Genomic DNA, 12,538 nt, shown 5'->3' with positions numbered 1-12,538 from the left:
TTACCAATTGCATAAAAATACCTATGAATAAATTTAACCAAGGAGGTAAAAAACCTGTACTCAAAAAATTATAAGACTCTGAAGAAAGAAACTGAAGAAGTTACAAATAAATGGAAGACTATACTGTGCTCATGGATAGGAAGAATTAACATCATTAAAATGTCCACACTACATAAAGCAATCTATAGATTCAATGCAATTCCTATCAAAATACCAACGGTGTTTATCACAGAACTAGAATAAATAATCCAAAAATTTATATGAAACCACAAAAGACCCTGAATAGCCACAGCAATCTTGAGGAAAAAAAAAATTGGAGATATCACGCTAACTGATATTAAACTACACTACCAGGCTATAGTGATCAAAACAGCAGGGTAATGGCATAAAAACAGACATACAGATAAATTGAATGGATTAGAGAGTCCAGAAATAAACCTATGCCTAATATTTGACAAAGGAGGCATGAACATATAATGGAGTAAAGACAGTCTATTCAATGACTGGTGTAGCAAAAATTAGATACATGCAAAAAAAAAAAGAAAAGAAAAGAAAAAGAAAGAAACTAGAACACTTTCTTACACCATATACAAAAATAAAGTAGAAATGGATTAAAGACTTAAGTGTAAGACTTGAAACCATAAAACTCCTAGAAGAAAACATAGGCAGTAAAATCTCAAACATTTCTTTTAGAACTTTTTTTTTCTGCTATATCTCCTTGGGCAAAGGAAACAAAAGGAAAAAAAAAAAGAAACAAAGGGGACTATATCAAACTAAAAAGTTTTTGCACAGCGAAGGAAACCATCAGCAAATAAAACAATAACCCACTGAACATGAAAACATATTCACCAATGTTAGATCTGGTAAGGACTTAATATCAAAAATTTATAAGGAACTCATACAGCTCAACACCAGAGAACCCCCAAACAATCCAATTAAAAAATGAGCAAAGGACCTGAATAGACACTTCTCCAAAAATGGCCAATAGACATATAAAAAGATACTCAATGTCACTAATTACCAGAAAAATGCAAATTAAAACCACCATGAACCCTGGCCAGTTTGGCTCAGCAGTTGAGCGTCGACCTGCGGACCAGAGAGACCCGGGTTTGGTTCCCACTAGAAGCACATACCACACACACACACAAAAAACCCCAAAAAAACCAAAAAAAAAAAAAACCAAAAAAAAAAACCACCATGAGATATCACCTCACCCCTGTCAAATGGTTATCATCAATAAATCAACAGCTGTGGCTGGTGTGACTGACTGCATTGAAAGGCTGCTGGTTTGATTCCCAGTCAGGGCATATGCCCTGATTTTGGGCTTGATCCCCAGTAGGGGGTGTGCAGGAGGCAGCCAATAGATGTTTTGCTCTCACATCGATATTTCTCTCTCTTTTTCCCTTTCCCTTCCTCTCTCTAAAAATCAATTAGAAAAAAATCAACAAACAACAAATGTCGATGAGGATGTGGAGAAAAGGGAACCCTCATGTACTGTTGGTGGGAATGCAGGCTGGTGTACCCACTATGGAAAACAGTATGAAAGTTCCTAAAAAAATAAAAATAAAATTACCTTATGACCCAGGATTCCACCTGTAAGTATATATCCAAAGAAACTGCCCTGGCCAGTTTGGCTCAGCAGTTAGAGTGTCGGCCTGCGGTCCAGAGAGACCCAGGATGGGTTCCCACTAAGGGCTGGTACCTTGGTTGCAGTTTGTCCCTGGCCCTGGTTGGGTCGTGCAGGTGGCAGCCACTTGATGTGTCCCTTTCATGTCGATGCTTCCCTCTCTCTTCCTTTTTCTTCCTCCCACTCTGTCTGAACAAAAAATGAAAAAAATGTCCTCGGGTGAGGATTAATGGAAGGAAGGAAGGAAGGAAGGAAGGAAGGAAGGAAGGAAGGAAGGAAGGAACCTAAGACACTGATTAGAACGAGTATATGCTATTCTGTGCTCATTGCAGAGTTATTAATAATAGCCAAGCTATGAAAGCAACCCAAGTGCTCATCAACAGAAGAGTGGATACAAAGGTGCTACATGTGTACAATGTAATGTTCCTCAGCCATAAAAAAGATTGAAATTTTACCATCTGCAACAGATTGGATAGCCAGAGAGGGGGTGATGCTCAGTGAAATAAGCCAGAGAAAGACAATACTATCTGATTTCACTTACATGTGCACTCTAAGGAACAATATAAATGAACAAACAACACAGAATCAGACTCCTAGAACAGACTGATGGTTGCCAGACAGGAGGGGATTTGGGGGACTCAGTGAAAAAGGTGAAGGGATTGGGAAGCACAGACTGGTAGTTACAAAATAGTCCTGGGGATGTAGAGCACATCATTGGAAATATAGTCAATAATATTGTAATAACTATGCGTGTTGCCAGGTGGGTACTGGAAATACCCACGGGATGACTTTGTAAAGTATATGATTGTCTAATCACTATGCTGGACACATGAAATTAACACAAAATAATGTTGCAAGTAAACTATTGAAAAAGAAAGACCTTGGTTTGCTCATCTCTGCAGAGCACACGGTTGTGTTCCAGACGGGGCTTCTGGGTCTCCCCCTGGAATTCCGTGTTTGTGAGGTCACAGGGACCCGGGCAGATTTCAGACCCCCTAGTTGGGTCCAGCTCTCACTCTGTGCGTTGGCAGCGATGAGGAAAAAGCCCTTCTGTTTTCCTACTGTCCTCAGCCCACCCTCGCCCCCTCCCACTTCCCCTGCCTCTTCCTCCTCGCCTGGTTTCCCTCACTGCCTTTGGCAGGCCCCCACTCTGGGTCCTTGGCCTGGCCCCACTCCTACCCCCCCGCGGCACCAAACCACCTTCCCATCTCTCACCAGAGGGCACCCTCCTCACCTGGGAGCCCGAAAGGCCTGCAGCCTCCACAGGACTCCAGGGGACCCCTGCTCCCCCTGCCCAGCCAGACCCCCTTCCCCTCCTTCCCTCCGCCCTGTCTGCCCAGTCTCCCTCTCTGCTCTTCACTCTTCCTTTGCCCCGCACCCCGCTTCTGGACCTTCTCTGGCCTTCAGACACCTGGGCAGACAGCTCATGAGCCCGGACTCTCCTCCTTCCCAGTCGCCTCCTCCCACCATCTCCCCTCTCTTGGGCCATCCTGCAGACTGTCCCCGGGGCCTGGCGTCCCTGCCAGTGGAAACCCGGACATCTCGGACATCTCGAAGCTTCATGAGTCAGGCACCCGCTGGACGCAGGGAGCAGAACGTGGTGGGCGGCAGCTACAGGTAACCCTGGGGGGCCCTCCAGCGCTCCAGGAAGCCCCGTCTCTGCAGTGAGTTCTCAGCCAGCTGGGCGCCTGGCCCTTGTCACCAGGTGGATGCCCCTCCTGGGGATTGGTCCACAGGCCAAAGAAAATGCACCAAACTCCTGTGTTCACACGTGGGCCCCCCAGGCTCTCCGAGCTGCCGCTAGAAGGGGGTGGCTGGGCTTGGGGGACTCAGGGCACCTTTCCCTGCAGGCCCTTCCCCGCCACGTGGCCAAGCACAGTCCCCTCATTCAGGAGCGACTGTGCCCTGTGCCTGGTACATGCCCCACTCCCCAAACCAGCCTCCCAGGAGACAGTGACGGGTGGGAGGAGAGAAGCCCTGCTGGGAGGGATTGGGGCCTGGAGGCTGGGGAGCCTGGGACCCTCGGGGGCAAAGCACCCTGTTCACTGTGGTCCTGGCACTCAGGGGGCAGCTGCTGAGCTCCGGAGCTGTGGCTGCTCATCCGGGTAGCTGGTCAGGACCGTGTTCTCGAAGTCTCCCTGGGGACAGCCGTGGGCTTCTGGGGGGTGTGGGAGAAAGTTGCAGCTGGAGGTGAAGACTGTCTGAAGGGCCCCTCCTGGCCTCCCCCCCTCCCCCTCCCCCCACTGCAGGTCCCAGGGCAGCCAGAGCTACTCCCGCTTCCCAGCCCTGGTAGAAGCAAGCAAAGGCCAGGCTGGCCAGAAGTGGGGGAACCCACATTTAAACTCCTCTGTCTGCCCAGCTGGGCCAGACAGGTCGAGATTGGAGGGTCGTACATCAGAGGCACGTCCCCTTCGGAAGGTGAGTCTTGGGAGTGCTGACTGAGTGTGGGGAGGCGGACCCCTAAACACTCACAAACTGCACAGCTGCCTGCCCCCTACTAGGGGCGCTTCCTGGGCTGACTTTCCTGACCACAGCCCCGGGTGCTCGGGTCCAGGATGGTCCTTTCTTTTGGCCCCTGCAGCCGTCTTGGTCTTGATAACCGCCTTCCTGTGGGGGGAAGTCATCCTCTGAAGACACAGCTGTGACTGGCGCCCCTTCTCCTGGTCCCTCCCTCTTCTTGATGGGGTCAAGGGACACATCTGGGCAGATGTTACTGCTAGAGACCCGAAGATACTTTGTACTTTGGGGTCCAGAAACCCTTCGGTTCCCTGCTCAGTGGCCTAGAGGACTCCGCTCTGAAGGCGGAGTCAGTGGTAGGAGGCCCAGACCTCTGCGCCCTGCTCCGGACCTGGCCCTGGCCCTGGCCGCCCGCCCGGAGGGTACAGATAATTTTTTCAGGACAACAGAAGCGACCGCTCCTGCGATCACCGCCCTGGATCACATGCATTCTTTTTGGTTCCGGAAACTTCTCTGAGAAACCTCTGGGGCTCCAAGTAGCCCCCCCCCCCTTCTCTCCATGACCTGTGGTCCTCAGACAGGACTGACCAAAGACAGACTGTGCAAGGAAGGAAACCCAAGACCCAGCTCCTTGGGGCCACTGGACAGCAGTCCTGTCCCAGGGAGCTCCCCAGCCCCCCCCCCCCAGCCCAGGGCAAAGGCTCAGCCAAAGCCTACAGAGGGGGGGCAGTGGTGAGAGTGCCCAGAGCCTCCCCAGAGCCCTGCCCTTGGCCCGCTGCTGGGGGTCCCAGCGTCGCCTGCTTTCCAGAGCTGGCAGATGGAAGCCAAGAGGGTACCGGGCATCTCCACTGACTCCGACCCTCCTGGGCACCAGTCAACCCCCCCCCCCCCTCCCTGCAACTGAGACACCAACAGGAAGCAGGGGCTCTTCCCTACAAGGATAGAAAGTACTTGTTGAAACCATTTCACAGAGACACGGGCCGAAAGACCAGAGTTTGCAGGGCTGGCTCAGCCAGTTTTGGGTGCTCTCGTTACAGAGAGATCACTTTGATTTTCCTTTTCACATATTTTATAACGACTAAATGGCATTAAATATAAAAAATGTTATGTAAATATTTCCGATTTTGTTTTACTTTCTAATATAATTATTAATTCCCTTAAGAATTTTTACTAGTGTGAAGCACTGTGAGGTCACAGTGTGAGAACCCCTGGCCTGGACGTGAGGGGGGAGCACAGGGCCAGCTGAGCGGGGCTCGCTCCCTGACGCCCACAGCCTGCCTCCCTGGCCAGGGCTCTGGGACAGATGCAGGGCCGGTCTTCACTTCTCTCTCCGCGGTTATTTCTTCTTCCCTTCTCTCTTCCTAGCTTTTCTCTCGCTTTTCCTCTTTCCCCTCCCCCAGCCTCAACTCTCATACAAGTGGCCCACATAACACCTGCCACCTTCCCTTCTTCCTAGGAATTGACATTTTTTCTCACATTTAAACAGAGACGTAGTAACGTTTGAAAGAGGCTTTTCGTTATTGCTCATTTCATTCCAAAGAGGCATCTTCTTCGCCCGTAATAAAGAACTGAACTTGAAAGCGGGATTTTTCAAGTACGGAACTGGCGGAGATTTGTCAAAGGGCAGTTTTCCCGAGCCCGCAGCCTCCCCTGCCCTGCAGACTTTGTCGGACAAGGGGAGCCCCCATCCTTGTCTTCTGGGGACGCGGAGGTAACACACGAAGCGTTGAGAAGTCTGGCTGCCCACTGGCATGGGTCCCAGCCCCAAGGACAGTTTGCAGGATGGCCCAAGGTGTGGGGGAGATGGCAGAGGAGGTGACTGGGCAGGAGGGCAGGAGGGGCAGGTGAGCTGTCTGCCTGGGTGGCTGGAGGCAAAGGAAGAGGGAAGAGCAGGGCGGGGGGCAGGGCAGGGGGGCAGGTTAACGGTGAGGCTGTGGATGGTGGAGACCAGGGAGGGCTGAAGGGGGAGTCGCAGAGGTGGGGATGGGGCTGACCTTGCACCTGGAAGGGGTACTGGCGCTCCACACCCACCGATTTCAGGGGCTCCCTTGCCCAGTTGGAGCGTTTCCGGGGCTCAGTGGCCTGGCGGTGGAGTGGAGAGGGAGCGGGTGATGGACCCAGGCGGGGGAGGAACCGAGCGGTGTGGGGGGCGGGGGCAATCGGGGCACCACCCCGGGGCTGGAGGGAGGGCTGGAGGGACACTGCGGGGTCAGGGGCCGAGACTGCACGTGCCGGCGGAGGCGGAGGCCCCAGCAGCTGGTCGCAGCAGGAGGTCGCGCCGGGAGAGGAGGACGCGGACATCAAGGCGCAGGTGAGACAGGCAGCTACTGCGGGACCTTCGGGGTCGGGCAGCTTGGCTTCTGAGCAACCGGGTGGTCCGGGGCAAGATGAACCCCTTAGCGCCTCCGTTCCCACCCACGAAACGCTCAGAGGTAACGCGGGCGGCGGGTCCACCCCGACTGGCAGCGGGGCCGCAGGTCCAGCCCCGCGCTCCGCGCTCCTGGCGCACCTGCTGACTTTATCGAGTGTGTGGCCCACTCACTGGTCCTCAGGATTCGCAGTGTAAGTGGTGGCAGGTGCCGTCACTGTCCTGAAGTCTCCTTGCAGAGTTGGGGTGTCCAGGGGTGGACGCTGAGCCGGGAGTAGGGTATGGTTAGGAAGGTATTTGATGGCAATTATAAGCAGAGGTGGAGTACTCCATGTCTGGGGACAAGAGGCTATGGGGACAAAGGGTCTGTGCAGGAGAACCGGAGTGTTGGTGTCACCCTGAGAGAGAGTGGGGAGGGGTGGGCCAGGGGCCTCCCCGAACCCTGAGCTTCCGGGCTCTGGGTATTGGAGAAGCCTTTTTATCCTCCAACCCAAGATACATATATATTCCCCCCAAAATGTATATACATAATTTGAATGATTATAAAGTCAGTATTTATTAACATAGAGCTCATTTTCAAAATTTAAAAGAATCTAAGGAAATGAATAATTTTTGTTGTCAGACTGATGACCATTCTACCCTCAGTTATCAGCTGTTGCCTGTTTTGTACTGTAAACTTTATCTTTTATGTATCCCCATAAAAAAATCTAGTGGATAAATTTTCATTGTTCAAAACATATTCTGGCCTCGCCTATTATTTCAACTCAGTTAAACCTGAAAAGAAGTGGAAATTAAGTGAGTTATCAGCTGTTCAAGTGTGTATACATTTTGGGGGGACACTGTATATATACATATATATGAAGATTAATTTAAAGATTTCCAGGAAGGACATGAATGCCACGCTTGCTCTGACTGTGGAGGGGGAAGGACGTGCTCATTATTTAAGTGCTATAAGAGATCTCTTTCTTACAGCTGCATAGTACTCCATTGTGTACATGTACCACAGCTTTTTAATCCACTCATCTACTGATTGGCATTTGGGCTGATTCCAGATCTTAGCTATTGTAAGTAGAGCTCCTATGAACATAAGGGTGCATGTATTCTTTCTAATTGATGTTTTAGGTGTCTTAGGGTATAATCCTAGATGTGGGATCACTGGGTCAATAGCAGTTCCATTTTAAATTTTTGAGGCAATTCCATATTGTTTTCCATAGTGGCTGCACCAGTCTGCATTCCCACCAGCAGTGTGTACTAGATCCCCTTTTCTCCACACTCTCGCCAGCACTTGTTGTTTGATGATTTGTTGATGGCAGCCATTCTGACAGGTGTGAGTTGATACCTCACAAAAAAATTGCTTACCCTTTGAGATGACATGGAGGGACCTGGAGAGTATTATGCTAAGCGAAATAAGCCAGCCAGAGAAAGACCAGTGTCACATGATCTCATTTGTTTATGGAATATAATGAACAAAATAGACCCAAAGACATGGAAGTGGGAAACAGACTGACAAACCTCAGAGGGAGGGGGTAGGAGGGTGGGAAAAGATAAACCAAAAAACTTATATGCGTGTATGTATAATCAATGGACACAGAACAATACTGTGGGATGGAAGTGAGGAGGAAGATGTCAATGGGGGAAAAAGGAGGGACCTCTGTAACAAAATGATTAATTAATTAACGAATTAATTAATTAAGTGCTATAAAATAATTCATGGGAACAACAGGGCACACTGTTAATCCAGATTAACAAATTCCATGCAGCAAAACAAAGATCAAAATTTATGTATGTGGGGAGGGGTAGGAGGGTGGGAAGGGGCGAAAAAATAAGCAGGACACATTTATTTATTTATTTTTGTTAATTCTCACCCAAGGATATTTTTTTCATTGTTTTTTTTAGAGAGAGGAAGGAAGCTGGGTGAGGGGGAGGGAGAGAAGCATTCATGTGAGAGAGACACATCTATTGGTTGCCTCCTGCACGCACCTTGACCAGGGTGGGGATTGAACCTGCAACCCAGGTAAGTGCCCTTGATCAGGAATTGAACCCGAGACCCTTTGGTGCATAGGCCAACGCTCTGACCGCTGAGCCACACCAGCCAGGGCAGGACAGACAAATTTAATAACTAAAGTGGGAAAGAGAATATTAAGCTCCTGATGGACACGTGGCCTGAAGACATAGTCTACTTTATGCATCCGGAAGCATGGAATATTACAAAAGGGCCCACCATCATCCGAATCCCCAGGAAATATACAAATGTAACTGGTAGCTGTGACCTCTGGCAGGTGTCAAGGAGTCATGTAGAGGCAGAGGTGAGGAGTCTCCCCAGGGCCCAGGCTGGAAGGATGCAGGGTCAGGCAGAGGAAAGGCCAAGAAAGGTCATGAAGGTCCCTGGATGGCTCAGCCCAGGACACTGCTTGAGGCCAGACCTTGAGAGGGCCTGGGAGAGCTGGACAAGACGACCCCTTGTGTTAATGTGGGGTGTTTACATGGGGTTCTGGAGATGTTCAGAGTCTCCCGCCAAGTGCCAGCCCCATTTATGTAAACCACAGAACCTTTCCCGGCCTGCATTCAGCACAATTGTCATTCTTAAAAGCGTTTGAGATTTTGCTGCACAGCAATGTCATCAGTTTGGCTTAAATAAAATATGAAAAATTTCTACAGGTTTGGACATTTCTTATTTTTGCAGTTTCCATGTTTAGCTAAGTCAGGAAGTCTTGATCCAGGGTCCTGGGCAGAAGCAGTGGACATCAAAGTCATCGGTTTGGCCTCTGGCAGGTTAAAGATAACATCTTGACCCCCTGGCTACTTTCCCATGAAACCAGACAGAGGGACACCAGGCAGACCTCGGAGCAGTCCTCAAGACCTGAAGAAATGCTTTATCACCTTGAAGTCACCTCTGGCCAATAAGCTCCCAGCGGCTCTCTCTCAGATCTGACCTGCTATGAGATGAGGAAACCCTCCAGCTGTTGTCTTACACCATTAATCAAGGACAGGTACAAAAACATTATAGGCATATGAAGAGATTATGCATCATTCATTCATTCATTCACCATAATCTTTCCTCCCTCATTAAAAGCAACTGGGTGTATGTTCCATGCTGGTCCCTGAGCGGCTGCAGGTGTAGAGTGGGCAGTGAGCAGGCCAAGCCCTTCCCTTCATACCCAGTGGGAGTGACGCCAACACCTCAGGAAACAAACCAGTGATTTCAGGTCCTGGGCAGGGAGCTGGGGCTCGGCCACCTGAGGGGAGGCCTGGGCTCTCACTGTGACCGTAGGCAATTTGGATCTAGAGTAAAAACTAATTAATTTTCCTTTTGCTGTCACTCCCCAGACCAGAACATTTACTTTGAGCAGGGGACAGCTGAGAAGAAAGGACCTGAACTGATGACTGGTCTCGGGGTCCACAGACACCAGATAGGACCCCGGGTGGAGGAGGGGGTGGGGCTGCGGCTGCCCAAGGACCTTGCTGTGTCTGAGCTGCTGCTCCTGGTCTGCGCGACTCTGATGCAATGACTGTATCACACCGTGCCTCAGTTTCCCCTGAATAAAAATCGAATAAATGGTAAATGAACTCTGGATCACCATGTTGTCTGTGAATTACCCTGAAAACATCCCTGAGTACTTGACCTCAAGCTTAGTGCAGAGGAGCCGCCCAAATAGATGGCAACCACCACTGTTTGCCTCCATGAGAGAGTCCCCTGGGCTGACCCCTGGTGGTGGAGGAGCTGCCAGGAGCATCCTCTCTCCTCTGTTCCTCCCTGGGGACCTGACCTCCCTCTGGAGACTCCTATGTCCCCCAGGATAGTCAGCTAATGGCCTGGGGACCGCTTCTGTTTCGGCTGCAGGATCAGCCTCTTCTACCCTGGTCCTGATGCCGTCTGGGGTCTGAGCCCCGAATGGTGAGCACCTCAGGAGACAGAGATCAGGCGCCTGGAGTCGAGAGTCCAGAGTTGTGGCAGGTCAGGTCTCTGTGAGGAGAGGAAGGACACAGGCTGCTGCCCAGGTCCTCCAGGGAGAGAGGACGGCAGGCACAAGGGGGGTGTGTGGGGGTGTGTGTGTGTCTGTTTTCTGGGAGAGAAGGGAGAGCTGACCCCTCACTGTGAGGGGATCCTGTCCTCCCTCCGGACTGTACAAGGGGTAAAGGCTCATTCCTGGGACAGCCGTGGGCACTCGCTGGCTTTCACCGGTGATGACACCAGGCGCTGGTCTGCAGGGAGCATGCGCTGTCCCCAGGCGTCACACAGGGTGACAGGCTTCAGTGGTGTGATATCCCTCCTCCACTGAAGGTGCTTACGGAGCATCTGTGAGGGTGCGGACGGCAGAGCTGGCGATCCCTGGCTCTGTGTCCTCCTCGCGGGCATTGTGGCTGAGGGAGGCCTCTGTTCAGAGTCCCTGCCTGGGCACAAGGACTGGACTCCCATCTGTCCTCAGGGGTTGCTCCCCGATGCCAGTGCTCTGGCTGGGCCTCCAGCTCTCACTGCGGGTTTCTGGTCCGCCTCCCACTCCTGACTCCCTGCCTCCTCCTCGTCCTGTGCAGGGCTCAGCACGGCCTCTCTGGCACAGGGTCCGGGCTCCCAAGGTGCCAAATGACCAAACCATACGCTCAGTAACTCTCTCAGGGTCAAGGGCCAGGTGATGGGGTCGGGCCGCCTCTGGGAGAGGGCCTTCAGGTCTGGTCACCGCCGCCTGCAGGGACTGGCCGGTCCTGTCGGGCGTCCGCTCGGGGTCCAGGTGCGCGCAGAGCTGCGTGGGAGCTGAGCGCGGCGTCGGTGCTTTGCTGAAGGGACTCGATCTGCAGAGCTTCCCCTGCTGTGGACCGGCCCGATGGGCCCGACCGAACCCCAAAGAGCACCGCACTCTTCCAGCTGCAGGCCGAGCCACCAAGCAGCGCCCGCGGATGCGGGGACCGCAGGGCGCAGGGACAGCACGCAGGGCGCCCCCCTCTGTCTTGAGGGCCGTGGAGCCCGGGACTCGGCTCATCCTGCTGCTGGTGGGAGGCGGTGGGATCCCAGTGAGGGCCTGTGGGGCCTGGAGTTTTGTATTTGAGATTTAAGTGGGGAAAGGAGAGGAATTCCTACCAGGTCACAACATTGTGGATAGGCAATTGACAGACGGGAACTCCCTTAATGAAAAGAATACACTGGAATGTTCTTTTTTTTTTTTTTAATTCTCACCCGAGGACATTTTTCCATTTTTTGTTCAGACAGAGTGGGAGGGAGAGGGAGGAAGAGAGAGAAGAACACATCGAGTGGCTGCCACCCGCACGACCGACCAGGGCCGGGGACAAACTGCAACCGAGGTACCTGCCCTTAGCGGGAACCGAACCCGGGTCTCTCAGGACCGCAGGCCGACGCTCTAACCGCTGAGCCAAACTGGCCAGGGCTGGACCACAGCTTTTAATCCGCTCATCTACTGATGGGTACTTGGGATGCTTCCAAATCTTGGCTACTGTAAATAACGCTGCAGTGAACATAGAGGTGCATATTCTTTCCAATTAATATTTCGGGTTACTTTGGATATATTCCCAGAGTAGAGTTGCTGGGTTAAATGGCAGTTCCATTTTTAATTTTTGTGGAACCTCCATATGGTTTTCCACAGTGGCTGCATCCCCCCCAGTGGTGCACAAGGGTTTCCTTTTCTCCACATCTTCACCAACTCTTGTTTGTTGATTTAATGATAATAGCCAACTGGCAGGTGTGAGGTGATATCTCATTGTGGTTGGAATTTGCATCTCTCTGATTATTAGTGACATTCAGTATCATTTCATGTCTAATGGTCATCTGTACGTCCTCTTTGGAGAAGTATCTATTCAAGTCCTCTGGCCATTTTTAAATTGGGTTGTTTGTTTTTGTCTTTGTTTTGGTGAGGGATGCTTTCTGATGAATCTGTCAGACACATGTCCCAGGGACTCAGCTCCTCCGAACTAAAGTCACATGTGGTCCTGGCATACCGAGGTTGGAGAGGAACATAGAAAGTGACCTCAGCAGGGCAGGCAGGGACAAATCAGCACCTAGGGCCGGGCTGGGCAAAGTCCGCTCCCCTTGGCCAGTGTCTCCAAGACACACCCTGGGCGTGCGAGCTGGCAGGGCC

The sequence above is a fragment of the Molossus molossus genome, unplaced genomic scaffold, assembly GCF_014108415.1.
Source record: "Molossus molossus isolate mMolMol1 unplaced genomic scaffold, mMolMol1.p scaffold_m16_p_21, whole genome shotgun sequence".
In the NCBI taxonomy this organism is placed as follows: domain Eukaryota; kingdom Metazoa; phylum Chordata; class Mammalia; order Chiroptera; family Molossidae; genus Molossus; species Molossus molossus.
The sequence above is the reverse complement of the archived record's forward strand: the minus strand, read 5'-3'. Positions refer to the sequence as shown.